At 33.9% G+C, this 20,102-nt stretch overlaps 1 protein-coding gene across 4 annotated transcripts in view; it reads left to right on the forward strand.

Moving 5' to 3' along the window:
* The window catches only part of IL1RAPL1 (interleukin 1 receptor accessory protein like 1), a 757,591-nt gene that overhangs the window by 286,136 nt on the left and 451,353 nt on the right, over positions 1–20,102 (forward strand). For 2 of the 4 annotated variants that reach the window (XM_072027434.1, XM_072027437.1), the window contains one exon: positions 12,002–12,043. The exons of the other annotated variants lie outside the window; for them this stretch is intronic. The gene's annotated coding sequence lies outside the window, so the exon portion shown is untranslated. The remainder of the gene's footprint in view (positions 1–12,001; positions 12,044–20,102) is intronic. 4 annotated transcript variants of the gene reach the window in all.

Consider the following 20,102-nt stretch of genomic DNA (forward strand, 5'->3'; position numbering starts at 1 on the left):
ACCAAAATAAATAAATAAATAATAGAATAGAATAGAATAAAAATAAGATAAAATAAAGATACAATAATAAAATAGATAAAATAAAATAACAAAATAAAATAAATATAAAAATAAAGAACAAAATAATAAAATACTAAAATAATGAAATAATAAAATAATAAGATAAAATAAAATAATAAAATAATAGTAAAATAATAATAAAATAAAAGGTGATGGAAACCAAGCTTTTTCTGAGATATCAGAGAACGTGAAAATTTGGTGTGTTTTTGTGATATATTATATTACACCTTTTCCATCAGAAAGACATTTTAATCAATGTATTGTTAAATCCACTGACTTTCCATCTACTCTTCAGAAAGATACGCTGGTATGATTTATTCTCCAATGTACTTAGATGACATTTTGTCTACTAAAGCATAGGATTCACTGGCAAGGTGAATTCAAACCAAATTCAAACCAAAAAATACTGAAAGCCACATGATTACAGTTTTGATAGAGGAATGTCATCTGGATCTGTGTGCATTTGAAATATCTATATAGTGCATAAGTAAGAATAATAACATTGATCCTGTGTGGCTTAGGAAAGTCATTGGATTGTACTTCTGTGAAGGAAATGTGTTTCTTTTTTCTATGAAAACAAACAATACATGCAGAAGGAAATTACTTTGAAATTACTTTGAAAATCATATATAATGTGTATTTACAGAGTGTGATTATCAGAGGAAGGTGTGGCTTTATGTGAAGGTGCAAGTCACAGTTGGAAGGAAACTTTCCTGGGTGCAGACTGAGTGAAGAATAATGCCATTTCATTTGCAAACCTATTCCTTCACATGCTCAGGAGACACCACTTATATTATTAAGCTTGATTCTGACAATGTTTATTGATGTGAAGTGTACTGCAGATGAAACTCTGCAGTTGTTAAGCACTGCAGAATTAAAATTCCTGGTGGGCAAAGCAGAAAGGAATAATTAATTCATGTTTCATTCTGTAGCATTTATGACAACTACTAAAATAAAATACTAGCAAAAAGCACAGGCTGTGTACCTCATATAAGGATATAATTATGGTTTCCCTAATATGTAGGGAAAGATGCAAAAAACATAGTCCTCAAAATCTCACTAAACTCCATAGCGCATTATATTCTATCCAACAGATAGACATAGAAATATGTAACAAAACAGCTACTTGTCAAAGTACCAAGAGAGTCTTCTTCAAAGACTCTCTTGGTACTCTCTTCAAAGACTATGTTTTTTCTGCATAGCCTTTTTTCCTTATGTCCTCTAACTCTGAAATTGCTGAGCTCTCAAGTCAACAGAAGTGTAATAGTAATAGCCCTTCAAAAAAAAAAAAAAAAAAAAGAAAAAGAAAAAAAAATCATAACACTTCAGCAGTATGTTGTTTAAAAGAAAGCAAGAAAGCAAGTTAAGCTGGGATGCTGGTGTAGGTCTCAGAAGATGGACTTCTGAGAGAAAATATAATGCATTTTTAGGTGTATGTGATATTACGCAATGCAGTAAAAATATGGCTGTTGTATGTGCAACACTGTTCTTGGAGAATGGCATTGGGCAGAAATGCTGTATCCCTGGAGTTGGGGAATCATCAGGGAATCTTTTATGAAGGAAGTAATTCTTGTGCGGTTGATACAAAATGCAGAAAAGTAAGAAAGCAAAAGGGGAATCTTTTCTCCTCTCTTGGTTCCTTCGAGCATGGCTCCAGCTGCAACATGGTGTCCCTCAGAGGACTGTGGCAGTTTTGCCTCCACAATGCCACCATATTGGCAGCAGGTAGGAGAAAGTGAGAAAAGAAGAAAACCCTGGTACTGTCCTCAGCTCTGAAGGGAAACAAGAATATGCAGCTCAGAAGTTCTGGAAAGAAGAGTTAGGATAATCTAAGGTAAATGCATTTCCTGTCTTTGCTACAGTGATAAAAATATGAAGCTAAAGAAGTAAACAAGTCTTTTTCAACTGTAAGGACAGACAAAGACTTTATAGAAAAAAAAAATGCACACAAGAAAAATGTTAATTAAAAAAAAAAAAGTCTATCCTTTCACAATAGTAGATTTGGTATAAATAATGCCAGTTTTACACCAAAATATCATAAACTTAAGTCTATGAAATTTATCTGTAACTGCTTGACTATCACAAGTCACTGAAGAAGTGTGATACACTTGTTACTGAAATGAACATCCTCTAAAATCTTTAAAACCTAGGAAGAATAACAGATTTATTTATTTTTTAATAATACGTTAACTCTTAAATATACTGTGACCTTTCTCTCCCTCAAAGGTTGCATTGCTTGTGCTCTCTGTAATATAACTGAAGTTAATCAATACAAGTAGATATGGCAATATTTTCAGATTGTATTGTAAGTATTTTCAGATAAAGCTTTATTGTTTATAGGGTAATATAACCAATTTATTTGAAAAAAAAAAAAAAAAAAGTTTATCTTCCTCTTAAGATATTCAATAGAATTTCAATGGGTTGTTAATGTATACAAATAATGCATTTCTGCTTTCATACAACCCTTTTAATATCATTCTTCAAAATCCTATAGATACTTCTAGAAGGTTAAGTAATCCATGATTATGGATGCCCATTCCCAAAGGGCTGTCAGAGGTACATGAACTGAAGGACAAAATATAACAGTCCTTTTCTTTTGAGGGTTGGCGGGGAGGGGGGGCAACAGGCATTGCTGTGATAAAGAAGCAGGAGTTTGTATTTTTAATGCATGCATTTCTGTTTGTTGGAGATGTTTTTTTAATATATTAAATAACACCTCAAGAACCAGACTGCAAACAATAGTGGGCAACTTTCATTGTGGAAATCCTATCTTGCTCTTTGGGTGTTTTTGTTTCCAATGGCAACATTTGCAGATTAAGTTATGAAAATAAGGATTATAACTCTTTGATGTGAGTTTATACTAATTTCCCAGAAGTCATTTGCCATAAGTACATATTTAAGTAATTATATATATGTGGGATTTTTTGGATACATCATCTTCCCAGCTGTTTCAAAAATGTACCATTACTTGCTATTGCCAAACTACCTACCTCTGTGCACCCCTTCCGCTGCCACTAATAATAATAATAAAGATAAAGAAATACTTTAGTGCATATTGAGGTTTAAAATGCTAAATTACAGCATGGCAGGCTACCAATTCCTGTCAAATAGACAGCAGATAGACATGCATTCATCACAGTTCTCATTCTGATCAACAAGTTGAATTTTAGAGAGGAAAATAGTAATCTGAATGTTGAAGTTATTTGAGAAGCAAGGAATCAAGGAAATGGTGTTCAATACTTTCCTTCACAATGTGCTGATCAGTGACTTTCCTTAGACATTTAACAGCAGAAGCTTGCAAGTATTAAATACCAAACTTTCCTACACTTGAAATTGTAGTGCTGACAGAACTGAACTTCAAATTCACATTTCATTAGTACATTTCTCAGTTTAACAGTCTTTTTTTTTTTTTTTTTTTTTTTCATGGTGTAGCCTTTGTGATGATTAAAAACATATTCTGTTTTCATGACAGTTCTAGAAATAGAACTTGCAATCAGAAAATCTTATGTCACTCAACGTCAGTGGCATGCAAGCAATTAGACCACCATGCAGTAGCCCACAGCCATAATGTCAGCTGCTTTTCTGTTGACCAAGGCTTTTGGAGTGACAGCTTGCTTTGCAATGGGAATGCAACTCCTATGGCAACTACCCAGCTGTAAGAACTACATAAAAACTGGAGGAATCCCTACATGTTAACAAATGTTTGTTTAGAGTAATATAATAAGCACTCTGGAGGAAAAGAGAGCAAAGGAAAACTGGGATTCTCTCCATGTTTCTCCAAGTCCCAGACAATAAAGTTAAAACTTGTTGACTTGGTGCTGCTCATTTAAGCTTAAGAATTTCTAAAAAGTTTTTTATTGGAATTAATTAGTGTACTCTGAGGATGTAAATGAGAGAGATAGAAAGGTGATGATAAGGGAGGAATTCTTACATGGAAGTGTAGACACAGATTGGTAAGGTTTTTATCAGCTTTTTTACTTTGTTACCAATATAGTAAGGGTGGTATGATGGAAATGAGCTTAGAATAGTTACCTAAACATGTAATAAATCTCTTCCATGACTGCATTATTGGACTGAAATTTTGCTTTGTTCTATGTAGAAATTCAAGGTTTAAGTTCCACATATAAATTTTGCAAAAGCTGATTATGTTACCATGTATCATTACATATCAGTATAGAAAAAAAAAAAAAGGTGTTCAAGTAATAGTCTTACTTTTCATTCATTTTGTTCAACATTTTATTTTCCGTATCATTTGGGTTGTAATTAAAGTCTCAACAGAAAATACTGTTTGTTTTTTACCTTTTTTGTTGTTGTTTTGTCTTGTTTTGTTTTGTTTGTTTTGTTTTGTTTTGTTTTTCTCACTTAGGAATGTGCATGTGTTTACTTGCCTAATCTAGTTAGTACTTTAGTATGTTTGAGACTTGTGTCTTCTTGGTAATGTCAAGTGGTTTGTTTCCATAAAACTTTAAGTGAATTCAGATTGTCAGGTATCATTCTCTGACAGTGACTGAGATGTATTAATGTGCTTGTATAAATTTAAACGCAAAAGAAACAATATTACACCTATATATATAATAAACATTTAAATAGAGAAGACTTTCAGAAAATATAAGTTTATCTAAAGATTGCAATTTCACAATATTTAATAAAATCATTGTATGGATGGCTTTTTAAATCATTATGTATTGCTACATCTTCAAATTGTTAAACAATTTGAACACTATGTCTTAGATTGCCACAAATAGGACAAAAGACATATTTACGTCTTACCTTCAAATATGGTCTACAGAGCAATGCATCAGGCAACATATGTATGTGTACCACATACATATTCAAACATAAAAAAGAGAAATAACAAGTAAAATAAGATGTTTTTATTACTTGATTAAAGCTGCGTATTGTTTGTGATTACAAAAAAAAATAACAAAAAAAAATGGTGGGTGTGGTTCTTTCTTTCATTCTACCTGCAGATTATTAAATATATATATATATATATATATATATATATTTGTTCTAGAAAAAAAAAATGTATCTTTTAAAAAGTGCATCTTTTAAAATATTGCCCTAGACTGTCAATAGTTGACATGACTATGTCATAAAACAAGAAAGTCATAAGCCTGCTACATGCCTTTTTGAAATTTAGGGCCAATTCAGGCCCTAAAGGAAGCAAGAAGAATCTCCTTGATATTCATGGGTGTTATTTTGGAGCAGCGACTTGCCTGAAGATAAAATGTTTTGCTTCAAATCAGAGCCAAATTTTAACACTGAATCCAAAATGAAAGAATCTTAGATTTTTTTGTTTTTGTTTTTGTTTTTCCTTTCATAGGTATTTTCCTGAAATGTGGGATTTCATTAACTGGTATAACATGGATATGAATTCTTAAACTATAATACGTATTAACATTAAAGTGTGCAGTGATTCCTAATGATAGGAAAATGTCCCTGAAACCAAGCAGAAAATTACTAACAATGACAAATTTTATGCAAATATGTATAAAATAATTTATCACTCAGTTGTGTATATGCACTATATACATTATATATGTTATGTAATGAATGTGAATGTATATATAAAACATACATATATGTATAGGAACCTTTGAAAATGAGAACACCCTAAAGATTGAATAAAATACACGATCTTTAGAAAATACAAAGGAAATAAAGTAAGAATTAAGATGATAATGTTAGTAGAGAATGAGATACAGAAAACAATCCTGGAAACACAGATTAGGAAATGGTATTGTGATAGTTTAAATTTACTATTATATGAGAGTAGCCACACTGTATCAGAAAACAAAGTATATCTTTGTTTTCAAAGATATACTTCAAAGTATATATACTTCAAAGATATATTTAAAGTATATCAAAGTATATCTTGTTCAGCATCTTAATTTTGATACCATTCTGTGGTAGACAGGAAAGACACAAGAACAAGGGCATGCATATATAGATATATAATATAGATATTCTCATACTCATATAGATATACTCTCCATTAACCACTTGGTATTGTCTGAAATAATTCTTTTTGTATTTATTTATTTATTTATTTTTGTTTGGTTGGTTGGTTTGGTTTGTTTTTTTCTTCCATGAATGAAGATAAATATTTTTTGGCCCTATGTAAACTGAGTCTGCATTTACTGGCAGACATAGAATTTCAGTAAGAGCAAATTAATAGTTTACCTCCTGTTTTGAACTTCCAGTCTGATTATTTTAGTCTTTAGATTCCATTTTCATTTTACGACAAACAATCGTTCCTTATTCTTGGCATCCATGATTTCAGAGACTTCTGTTACATGCCTGAGGTTTAAAAGACAGCTCTCATACAGAACTGTTTATATGTCTTCGAGAATCCTTGCTGCCTTTCTTTGTTTCTTTTCTGGTGTTATTATTTTTTTGGTACTATGAGGATCAGAACTATTTTGTTCTCTTTTCCTTTCCTCATCATTCTGAAAATATATTTTTTCTTTTTTTCTCTTTTTCTTTCTTTTTTCTTTTTTTTTTTTTTCTTTTTTGTTTCTTACTTTTACTATTTTTCTTTCTTATTTCTTTATTTTACTATTTTTCTTTCTTTTCTTCCTGTCTTTCTTCTTTCCTTCTTTCTTTCTTCTTGTCTTCCTGTTTAGCTAATATTTTCAGAGAGCTTTTCAGCTTAATTGAAACATCTTAATTGAAACACCAAGTACTACCATATTACTCTACTGCATTCTCTGACAACTTTTTTAACACTCTAACTACTCAATATATATATATATATGTATATATATATACACATACACACAGACACACAGATATATAATTTAGGGTATGAATATGTGCTTCAGAAATCCAATATAAATATAAACATATTTATCAAAAGCATATTTTATCCAGTTCCTTGAAGATATCTCTCTACAAAATATGAATCCCTCTCATCACTGGCTACGTTTATGAGTTTAAAACACTATTGTGCAGTGACTGAAGGATAGTATGTAATTCTCTGTATTTCAAAGGAAATAGAAAACTGCTAGTCCATCCAGTCTAGTCTTCCCTTTGCTATTGTCAAAGATAATATGTTTCAAAAAGTACTGTAACAGGCATATTCACAACAACCCATTTGCAGAGTATATTTCTTTTCACATTTGTTACACTTTACAGCTTGAAACAAGAAGCTTCAATTCTTCATCCTTCAAGTCATAGCCATCACTCTTCAGTGCACAAAGTTATCTTTAACTGACAGGAGCAAAAAGATATGTTTTGAGGAGATAGATTACTGCATCATTTTCCACCATGGGTATGTTACATCTTCCTCTGAAGTATGTGGCCCTGGCCAGTGTTAAAGGCAGAGTGCTGAATTAATCACAGGTCTGCTCCAGTAGAGCAATTCTTAAAAGAGTGTGGATGATTCAGTGTGTGTATAGCATCTATACTACATAAGAATTTAATTCCAGCTGAAAATGTATAGCAGTGCCTATCAAAAAGCCAATTGATTGTACTTGTAATTCATTTAATGACGTATATGCTTATATAATATTGGATTTCATACGTGTGGTGCAAGCTTTGCAAGTATTCTTTTTTTTTTTGTTGTGGGTGGTTTGGTTTGATTTGTTTGTTTGTTTCCTATAATTCAAATTTGTTTTTTTCTTTTATTTTCACACATGACTGATATAAGAAAAACTTTACAGTTATTATTATAAATATTTTTCTTGCCTATGTATTAAATGGAGAAGACTGCAGAATGCTCTATCATAATCTTTTCTTATCATGTATTTGTGTGTGTGCTATCTGTCAGTGTTTCTTTAATTTAAAAGAGCCAGTTATAACTGAAGATAGACATTCTTTATCAACAAAATATTTTCAACAAGTTAGTTGGGACAGTTCAAATTCCTGTTCTGCCTTGAGTAAATCACTGTTCTGCATTCAGTAAATCAGTTAGTACCTACTAGCCAACTAAAAATGGGGATAATGACATCTTTCTAACTCACAGAGGTGGTATGATAGATACACTAAAGTCACTAAACACACTAGTGATCATCTGATCAAAGATTTAAGATTAGTGATCATTCTTTTCTATGCAGTGTATGAAGCACTGGCACAGGTTGCCCAGAGTTTCCATCGTTGGAGATATTTACAAGTCATGGCAAGTAGCCTGGGGTGGCCCTGCTTGAACAAAGAGACTGGACCAGATGACCTCCAGAGGTCCCTTCCAACTGCAACCATTCTATGATTCTATGATTCTGTGATTCTGTGATCAGTTTTCTAAGTCAAAATCCACAACTGTTCTTTATTTAAGCTGCTTCAGAAGAAAGACATTGATCAACCAGAAAAGTTAACTATATATTGACAGTCTGTGTGTACTATATATCATATTCAAAATGTTTATATTGATCTTGACCCTTCTGTTCACTTCTAAAATTGTTTTGTTGTATTCATACTCTTCTGAAGTTCAGTCCAGAAAAGACTGTTATGTCATTTAGGTCTACATGAAATTAGGTCAGCATGAAATTATAGAGTATTTAGATACATGTTTTCACATCACTTTATGTGGAACATGAATTTTTTTTTATTCTTATTATTTATTATTTTTTTTATAGTTCTCTGTTTTTTCAGAAGTTCAGTCTTTAAGACCTGTTTCCTGCACAGCTGACTTATTGTGGTGCAAAAAATCTTCTCTCCTACTTCCTAAATTAATATTTTCTCAGATATATGTTATTCAGTTTGCATTGCAGAAATTGATCTTAGTCTATGAGGTTTTTAAAATGGATAAAAGTAGTTTTGATACAGAATAAATAAAAGAACTTAGAGTATCTCTGAACGTGGACATCTAGAATGATGCAGATAAAAGAGCCTTGATTGATTGCATCTGGTAAACTACAGGGAAATTTTTATTGAATCAAATTACTAAGAAAACTATCATATACATAACTTCCAAAGTTGAAAACTTCCTTCTTTAAGAATTAGAAAATTCATGTAACATGTATATGAATTAGATTTACTTTTCCTAATAAATGCATTCAAATATTCAACTGTTTATTCTTTTCATGTATTTTTCAAAACATGTTGTTCCAGAGGTCTGTAAAGTACCTTTCTAGTTCTTGTAGACTAATCCACATTTAATTAAATTTGTTGTCATTAATAATTATGGGAACTGAAAATAAATTAGAAGAGTTTAAGCTAGGGTGAAGTAGTCCAGTTCTGGGTTGAATTCTGTAAGACTATTGACCCTTTTTTAAAACTATGTGGATTCACAGAAATCATTTTCTTTTGCATATATTTTCACCGATTTGCCACATCACAGATTTATAATCTGCAAATTATCTTGAGAATTGGATAAAATGGGATTTTGATCAAATGCCATTTCTACATGTTGTTGAAATACAGAATTATGTATACTTTTGAAGGAAAAGGGTGGACTCCCGTAAGTAAGGTAGTTCTTTTTTGATCATCTGTATGGTGTCACTTACAACATTAGCGCTCATATAATTCTAAATAGACATTGTTTTCTGCTAGATCTTTTATGCTCAGGGGTGACTGTCTTTACTTTTAATTACACAATGTGTTATTTATTTGAAGAGTACATTCTTGTATAACATAATTAGCTTTATCTCTATGTTTTCTAGTTTTCAAGGTTACCTGTGATTCCATGAAAGAAACAAATCACTGGATTTAATTCTTCTATGTAGACTGCAGAGACATAAGCATATCCAACTTGAATAAATGTTCAAAAATTTGCACTAAAAGATAGCCTACCTAACAAAAACTGACTCTAGGTCTTGTTAACCAACATACTGTGCACAGAAAACCAAAAATGGTATAAATTCCCTTGCCTGTAAATAAATACATCTTCTTGTACACAAATTCTGTTCCTACTCTCATGTAAGCAAGGACAGAATGAATGTCTGTATGTTGCTTTTTTTTGTTTGTTTTTGGTTTTGGTTTTGTTTTTTTTCAAAATAAAGTTCTCTGCAGTGATGTTGCTTCAATGTGTAGAGTAGAATTAGCAGCACAGCTCAACTAAGACACACCTGTCAGGTGAAGTAAAAAGACATTGGTAGATGTGCTACTGGTTAAAATAAAACTTTAATATGCTGTTTAAATCCTAAGATATTTTTTAGAAGACCTCACTGGAATACTGATAGCTCTGTCACATCCCACCTGCGGGGAAAGGGGGAGTAACTCAGATTCATAAATCCCATTGGTGTGGACTAAGGTGAGGTAACACTCAAGACCCATGCATAAACATCAGCTTGACTAGGAACAGAGCACAAATTCTCTGTTAACGTTGGCACTCTCACTGTTATATATATGTATCTATCTAAGTTATGTGGTTTTATGGGAGACCAAGGTAGGCCTAGCACCACTTGACAGCTTTGAGGAAAAGGGAAAGGAAAAAGAGAGAGGGAGGGAGAGATCACCATTCCTGAATCAAACCTGCCATCTGGGGTAGTTGGCATAGAGTGAGTCTCCCTACAGATTTGTACATGCCCTTGTGTGCCCCAGCTCTGTAAGTGGTTGAAACGCCAGTACTTTTCCATACCTCTTAAGGCAAATCAAGAGGAGTGACACCAGTCCCCTCCCCATGACTTCCTGTTTCTCTGTCTCTCGGAGCTTTGAGTTCACAGTATAGTCACTTGGGGCTTGTAACTTACAGGGCTCTTAACACTTCTCATAGTAGAGTTTACAGTAGGAACTTCTGGGATGCTTTCTTATGACAATATAGTACTAAAGACATGGACCTGTAATCCATTGTTTTATAAAATATTAGATTTTTTAACAAGTATACTTCTCCATTTTAATTCCCAGTGAAGCATTTTCAACATTCGTGGTTCAAATTCTTATTTGGTTTGAAGGTGGTGCTCCTGTGATATAGATTTATTAATCAGCATTGTCTACAGTTTTAAAGAACTCATTCAGTGGACCTGTGAAAACAAATACCAAAACATTTTCTCTCTTCTAATTGCCATTGATTTAATGATTTAAGGAATGACTGCTTTGCTGTTTGTTTGTTTGTTTGTTTGTTTGTTTTTTGTTTGTTTCATTGTTTTTGTTTGTTGTTGTTTGGTTGGTTTGGTTTATTTTGTTTAAAGAATTTGGTGACTTGTTCTGGAGAAATTTATCTGAATAGCTTTCACAGGATGGTTTGTAGGTTTATTAGTTTTTCATTTGCTTTGTGGTTTGAGAGACCTACACAGAATGCACACTTCCTTTGCATTCTTTCTTTCTTTATCAGAGCATAACCATTTTTTTTTTTTCAAGGACTGGTGTTATTTCTCTCATTTATCATTGGAACTTCTAATTCACTTGGAGACTCTGCAAAGCTTCACATATTTGTATTCATCTATTTTGATTTTTTTTGTTGTTGTTCTTCATATGTTTTACTTTTTTTGTTTTGTTTTGTTTTGTTTTGTTTTTTCCAAGCATTTTCTTGGAAGTATGAACTCTTTTACAATGATTTTTCTTGATCTTTCATTGTGACTCCAGCTTGCCCTCTTGCCCTCATAGATGGATATATACTGAGACTACATAAGTCTGTGAATGTACAAATGTTTGTGTGTATATGCACACATATATAAGCGCATGCATATATATGGATGTATACAGTTGTGTATATAAACATAATAACATATTTAGAAAAAGCAATCATGGATACACAGAATATCCATATTTAGGTATATAAGGACACACAGACCTTAGCTGCCAGAGTGGCTAGCTTTATAAAACTATCATGGAGCATAGTTTTCTTTCTATGCTATTTTCAAGGACTTCACCTTTTCATGACACTTTCATATGTCAAGTGTGTAGTAATATCTGTTCATCACTGTGACAAAGCATTTTTTTCTTCTGCAATTTGAAGGTCATTACATTAGTGCTGATGTTCTCTCAGCAGGTGGTCGATGTCAATTATTTTTTGCTTCTGTATAATGAAAGCTGCTACATATTCATTTCAATTCTGTTGCAGAGCTCTGAAGTTCTGACAAGCTGTGAACAGTTCTTCAATCAGGTAAACTTATGACCAGCTTCATACTAGTTGGAATCATCATGTCCTGACTAACCTGGATTTCTCACTACCTGTTTCTATGTTTGCCTCATGCCCAGTGGCTAGGTTGTCTTTTTCCTTTCTTTTTCAGAGCTTGTGTCAGTAGACAGGCATCCAGACCTGACTTGTTCACTTTCTCCGAGTATTTCTAAATATTGGACAAGATGAATTTGTTGTGACAGATGCATGCACAAGATAATTCACATATTTGGTACTTGGACCATGCCCACATGTACAACCTGCCTTGTCCAAGTCAGCATAATGTCTCTAGTCAGATCAGGCTGAATTCTGCTTCTATGGCATTAAAAGCCAGGCTCTCAAGACTAGTGTCATGACTACCTATATCAGTCAGGTGGACATGAAACAACATGACCTTAAATCTTGAATAAAATGCTTCTTAATCATGTTGCATTCAGATGAAAAATCCCCAGCATATGACCATGTGATGTTAGATTAATCAATCAATAAAACCAACAAACAACAAAACAATTTCATCAACTCTTCCATCTGCTGCAGTGATCAAATTCCCAATTTCATGCTGAGGATGATGTAAAATATATTGCCATATATTTTACACATGATTGTATTTATGTATCTACATATGACTTATCTCTATAATCTATTGAAAAAAAAATCTGTTTTTTGTTTGGGTATTCTTTTTTTTTAAAAAAAAAAAAAAAAACTATGAAGATTTTCTTTTTCCAAAGTATTCAATTATCTTATGATCCATAAGAAGGTGGATGTGCATTCTTACTACATGAACAACTAAATCTGTTGAAGAACAGGGTGACTGGATACCCTGTCCATATATGTGTCTAATACCTCTCATCAGAACATTCTCTCTAGTATATTCCAATATATTGCCAGTGACAAGTCAGGATGTAGCAACGAATTAATGAAACACCTAGTATAAATTAAAAAAAGGTTTAAAATATTCAATTCATGTACCTGCAGAATTAGTTTTTACACTGGAAAACAGAAACAGTATAGCAGCTGTGGACCTGCCTCTGTTTGGTAGAATTGTTTATCTTGGCTTACATAGTACTGTGTACATCAGGTAGGTAGAAAATTATTAGCATTATAATGTCATCTGTCATACTGACAAGTTTAATCAGAGGGAAACATGGAAGAAGAGATTGCAATATAGAGATAATCTTGGAAAAGAAGAGTAAGATTTTCACAACTTCTTTGTTAAAACAGAATCATAGACTCTGGTTGAGGCACAAAGACACCTCTGGAGATCATCTGGTCCAACTCTTTGCTCAGAGCAGGGTCACTGAGGATAGATTGCTTGGGGCCATGACCAGTTGGGCTTTGAATATCTCCAAGATGGATATTTCATAGCCTTTTTGTACAACCTGCTCCACTGTTGGACCACCCTGAGAGTAAAGAAGTTTTTTCTTTTGTTCATGAGGAATTTCCTGTATTTCAGTTCATTAACTCTCATCCTGCCACTAGTTGCCACAGAGAAGAGTCCAGCTCTGTCATCTTTACTCTGTCTATCAGGGATTACTACATACAGATAAGATCCTCCTCAGCCATTTCCAGGCTGAGCAGTCCCAAATTTCTCAGCTTCTGTTCTAATTGCTTAATCATCGTTCTGGTTCCTCCAGTGTGTCCATGTCTCTCTTGTAATTGGAAACTCAGAACAGGAACCAGCATTCCAAACATGTCTGACCAGGTCTGATCAACCCTCAGCCTTCTGGCAATGCTCTAACCAAGGCAGCCCAGGATGCTGTTGGCCTACTTTGCTGCAAGATCACAGTGCTGACTCATGATTACCATGGTGTCCATTGGAACCTCCAGGGCCTTCTTTGCTAAACTGCTTTCCAGATGCAGAATATACAGGGACATGAGTATATACCTCTTATGGTCAGGGCATGGCATTTCCCTTTGTTGAACTTCATGAAGCTCATGTTGGCCCATTTCTCCATCCTGCTTAGGAGCATGCTGTGAATGGCAGCACATCTGGTTCATCAGCCACTCCTTGTAGTTGTGTCTATCTGCAAACTCACTGAGGGAAATCTTCATCCCATCATCCAGATCTTTAATGACAATACGGAATGGTAGTGGTGCCAATATATTTTCCCAAGACAAGACCTATGTGATGTTGTAGAACCCACATTCATTGCTTATGGAAAAACAAGCAAACAAACAAACAAAAAACACCACACACACACACAAAGCACACAAAAAAAGAAAACCTTAAAATCATTATATTACAAGAAGTTTGCCTATCATCTTCTTTATCAGATCTAAATGTTTCCATGATTTTTGTTGAACCTTTTGTTGAACATTTCTGCTATTTTGAGAAAGTTTTTCCCTGTGGATGGAAAAAATATATTGAAAAATCACAAACTACTAATTTTCAAACCAGCTGTCATGACATCGACCTTAATCTACAAAAGTAATATTTTTCAAATAATTAAGTAATATTTTTGTGTGTGTGTGTTGAACATTTTCTGAACTTCTAGTATTCAAATTTCCTATATTTCTAAATTTTATCCAAAGCTTAAACAAACAAACAAGCAAACAAACTATAAAAATTAGAAAGTAAAACTTCAGAATCTCTGATGTTGAGCTGTTATAAAATAAAAATTATTGGCATCACTGGAACAAATAATGATATTTCAAAGCTTTCAAGACCTGTAGGCTAACAGTTAGGTCTCTGATCTGAAAAGAAGATGAGTTACATAGAAAAAAAGAGGTGTGAGGAAGAGACTCTGTTTTATATATGTCATGAATATCTTTGCTCAGACATATGCAATTATTAAAATCTTGTACTTGAATGACATCTGTTATATTTAGCAAACCCTTACCATGGTCATTTAGATCTCTGTTTTCATATAGTACCATATTCTCCCTTCCCTTCCCTTCCCTTCCCTTCCCTTCCCTTCCCTTCCCTTCCCTTCCCTTCCCTTCCCTTCCCTTCCCTTCCCTTCCCTTCCCTTCCCTTCCCTTCCCTTCCCTTCCCTTCCCTTCCCTTCCCTTCCCTTCCCTTCCCTTCCCTTCCCTTCCCTTCCCTTCCCTTCCCTTCCCTTCCCTTCCCTTCCCTTCCCTTCCCTTCCCTTCCCTTCCCTTCCCTTCCCTTCCCTTCCTTTCCCTTCCCTCTCTTTCCCCTGTCCCCTGTCCCCTTTCCTTTTTTTTTTCTTCTTTTTTTTTTTTTTTTCCCTCCCTGGAAAATAAGGGGTGCTCATTCAGCATTTGCCTGTAAAGTTTTAAATAAATTTTCACAAGATGTCAAGGAAAATATATGCCTCCATTTCCTTTTAAATCTCAGCCTTACCCCTGCATGCATCTAATCCCTAGACCAGCTGCCTTTCCTAACCTTCCGCGTACTAATTCTCTCAGAAGATTGGTCTCTGTCACAGTTCCATGCAATGAGAAAGACCTTTAGGGCTTTAATAATAATTATATTTCCAACTAGTTGGGTAAGGCTACATTTTGTGTTAAACCACATTCAGCTATGACATGAAGCTATGACAATTGAAAGATCTATTATGAAGGATGTGTATAAATACTACAGAGTGCTGACTTCATAGTTGTGTAGAGCAATATGTCTCAGGTTGTGATTTCTAGATCATCCTTAACCTTTTTGAAGGTGAACAGCAAAATGCTTTTTTTTTTTTTTCAATTTAATAAGATGCATTTTTGAATATAAACAGTATAAACAGAGGTAATAAGACAGAAATAAAGATTTTTTTTTTCTATATTTAGAGCAGAAATTACAAGTTTTTGTAGCATTATTTCACATTATGGGAAATAACTGAGTGTGCACTCATAGCATATATCTGAGTGTATGTTTATATACTTAAATCAGGTAGGCCTTCATTTTGAAGAGTGAAAATCAAGCTAAGTGTTCCTAATTATTTGTCCATCTCTATCACAATGTACCAGTGCTTTAATGAGGAAACTCAGGAACTAATTGTGCATGCTGACAGCAATATAATTGCTCAGGAATTCATAAAGGTTGTATCAGTACTCATCACTTCTATTCAACAGGCCAAAAATTGGTTCAAAAGAAACAATTCCCTTGAACAGCGGTAGATGTAAGAGGATGCCTTTCCAAGCACTGCTCATTCTTTACTTTTTATTTTTATAAATCTATAATAAAGTGTATTCCTACATTACCAAATGGCATCTTTTCTGACCAGGTTATAAACACACTGAGAGTCTTTATGAACAATGATTTCTGCTCTCCCTCCTTGTTTAGAGGTCACAAATAACTGATATACTTTTTTCGGGACTGTTAGTGTTAGGTTAGAGGTTGGACTCGATGATCTTGAGGTCTCTTCCAACCTAGAAATTCTGTGATTCTGTGATTCCATGAAGCTGTTCTTTTTCCACCTTTAAGAATGGAATCTGTGTGAAATGTTTATCATTTTTAGTAAAAAAAATAAAATAAATAAAATAATGTTTTGTGTTTCTACTTAGATCATAAATTTAGAGAAAGAAATGTCACAGGTATATATGTTTATGACACTTCATTTAGCCCTCAACACATGAAAAAGCATTATAGCTTTCTTTTTCCCTTCATACTACCCTTTAAAGGAAATGATCAAAAATAATTCTAATTGGACATTTTCTTTACTGATTTATGACTTTCCAGAATATTCCATTAAGTATAAAAATTACATGGAGAAAATTTGTTTAAAATTTTAGGGGAAAAAGCCACAAAAAAATTATAGCAGTCTCTATTATTTCCTAATATATATATATATATATATATATATATATATATATATATATGTATTACTTTATTTTGTAATATCTATCTCTGTACATTGCAATGTTGGTTATAGACAATGTGCATTGTGGGTGTTATATTGTGGGTGTTTCCTTATTATTATTTTTTAATGATATTCCTGCATTCCTGAAATTTGTAAAATAAATTGAGTAAATAAGGAGACAGAATTGAATCTCTACTTACTTTGGCTTACAATGCAAATATGTGACTACATACTTGTTACTGTTGTGAAACATCTTTTGTAGATAAATATAAAACACTTCTTTTTTAAATATAAAACGCTTGTTTATTTATTTATTTTTTTAAATCCAACCAGCACATTTCAGGTGCAGTAGATTGTTTTGAAATAAGGTTACTGATTTTTATCACATACAGTGTTTTACATCATGTCTATGAGACTAGCAATACTCATCTTGATATTGAACAGCTTTATAAATAATGCTGTGGAAGTTGTCATAGAAATAAAAGTTAAAACTCTCCTTTAAAAAAAAAAAAAAGTTTCCTGATGACAGAAGTCCTTTTTTTTTTTAAAAAAAAAAAAAAGCCATTAGTAAAACAATTAAGAAAATAGAACAAAACTGTAGTGTTTGACTATAATGATTCTCATATACTAGTGTCATCATCATTATATAGGCATTACAGATGGAAAGAAGAAAATATATTAAAAAAAAAAAAAAAAAAAAGTTTGACTTGATCATTTTCTACCTGCAAATATATAGCATATACTTTGTATGGAGATTGTCCGATTGTCCTTGGCCCTCCTCTTGCCATTAATATGTTTATAAAAACATTTTTTATTATCCTTAACCACAGTGGCGATGTTAAGCTCATTCCGGGCTTTGGCCTTCCTAATTTTTTCTCTGCATATGCTGGCAACTTCCTTGTACTCTCCCTGAGTTGCCTGTCCCTTCTTCCACTGGACATAAACTCTTTTTCTCCCAGACACTCAGCAAAAGTTTTCTGTTCAGCCATGCCGGTCTTCTTCCCCACCAGTTCATTTTACAGCACACGGGGACAGTCTGCTCTTGTGCCTTGAAGACTTCATTCTTGAGGAGTGTCCAGCCGTCCTGGACACTCCTCTGGAATTCCAGGGTAGGAGTTTTAATGGCCCTGCTCCTGACTTCACCAAGAATAGAGAACCCTACCATGTCATGGTCACTCTGCCCAAGACAATTCCCTATCACCACATCTCCCACCAGTCCCTCTCTGTTTGTGAACAGCAGGTCTAGCAGGACACCCCCTTTGGTAGGCTTGCTAACAAGCTGAGTCAGGAAGCTGTCTTCCATGCACACCAGGAACCTCCTAGACTTCTTCCTCAGGGCTGTATTGTGTTTCCAGACATATTGTATTTCCAGCATATGTCTCGGAAGTTAAGGTCTCCTATGAGAACAAGCCCTGGCGATTGAACAATTTTTGCCAGATGCTTATAGAATGCCTCATCCATCTCTTCATCCTGGTTTGGCAGTCCAAAACAGACCCTCAACAGGATGTCTGCCTTGTTGGCCAACCCCCTTTTACACAGGGACTCTATCTTATCATTCCCAACCCTGAGCTCAACAACATCAAAATACTCTAATACAGAGAGCAATGCCACCTCCTTAGTTGCTTGTCCCTTCTGAAGAGCTTGTAGCCATCCATTGCAGCATTCCAGTCATGGGAGTGGTCCCATGCTTGTATGATGACAACTAGGTCATAATATGCCTGCCACACAACGGCTTCCAGCTCCTTCTGTTTGTTGTGCACGCTGTGTGCATTGATGTAGATTCACTTGAGTCATGCCATTGCCCTCACCCTCAGCCCTGGGACTGCTCTCCTAGGCTCATCTCTATCGAGCTCATTTAATCTCCATCCTCCTTCATACCTAGTTTAAAGCCCTTTTAATGAGTCCTGCCAGCTCCCAGGCTAGAGTCCATTTCCCCCCTGAGACAGGTGGGACCCATCGACAGCCATCAGGTCAGGTGCCAAGTAAAAAGGGAAATACTGATTCTAAGTTTATCTCTGTTTCTTGACTCTTGTCAAATGTAGGGCTTGTTCATGATTTATATGAAGTTGTTTCTGTATTAGAGAGAAAAGTGGGTAGCCTACTCTTTTTCCTGAAGTATTTTAATCATTTTGCTTTTTTAACGTTGACACAAAAATTGAGTGAAGGTAGGAAAATCATCTCTGAGCTTTACATTTAGTTTTCCATTTCAGCGTAGATTCTGTGAAGTTGTCTTGTTATCTTGCCTGAAATAGAAACTTTTTTTGGTCAACAGCTTTTTAGCTTAGTTCATCTGATTAGCAATTTTTCATGGGCCACTGAAATAAGACTTTTTTTTTTTTCATATTTACTTTATTTTCCATTGTAGAACTGCTGACACACTGTCAGCTGAATGTTTTCCTTAATATTCATTTAAAGCAATCTTGTTATCTTTTACATGACTTTTCAAAATAATTAAATCTTTTTTTATTTCTTTTTAAATGGTCATTTAAATTTCTTGAGGTTAAACTTTTGTATATGTGTTTGTGTGCATCTGGAAATATTCCAACATAAAGGCCTTTTTTTTCTTATTCTGCATACTTTTTTTTTTTTCTTTTCTTTTTCCTTTTTCTACTTAGTCCTAATAAATTCATGACCTTTGAATTTACACAACAAAATAGTATTTATTGTAATTAAATTATTTTGCAGTTAATCTTCTTAGGACTTCAACTTACCATGAGAGCTCCTTACAAAGAATTAAGTTTAATCAAATTTAGTGGGTTCTGTTTTTGTGTGTGTGTGTATATATATATATATATATATATATATAAAACCTTTCACATTTTATTATTTCCATACTTCTTCATTTTTTTTTTATGGATGTGGATATAGCAAAAATCAGAGTATATTTTACCTATATTTTGGTTAGTTCAAGACAAGGAGCCAAAAATATTTGAGCTTTTGGATTGCTCAGCAAGCAGCAAAATGGGTTGAGAGAAACTTCATGAAGTTTGATAAGAGGAATTTTTGTCACCTCCTGTACCCATGGACAAATAACCTTAGGAATCATCCGAGCCTGGGGGACAACCAGCTCAGAAGCAGTTTTACCTTTGAATCCTGGGGGTCAAAAAGTTCATGAACCAGCAACATGTTATTAGGGCAAAGAAAGCCAACAGCATCCTGGCATGCAGCCAGCAGCCTGAGGGAAACATCACTTCCCTGCTGTTGGTCACTTCCCTGCTGTTGGTCACTTCCCTGCTGTTGGTCACTGGTAAGAAACATCTGGAGTGCTGTGTCCAGTTCTGATCTCCCAGTAT

Source organism: Anas platyrhynchos, chromosome 1 (genome assembly GCF_047663525.1).
Source record: "Anas platyrhynchos isolate ZD024472 breed Pekin duck chromosome 1, IASCAAS_PekinDuck_T2T, whole genome shotgun sequence".
NCBI classification, from domain to species: Eukaryota; Metazoa; Chordata; class Aves; order Anseriformes; family Anatidae; genus Anas; species Anas platyrhynchos.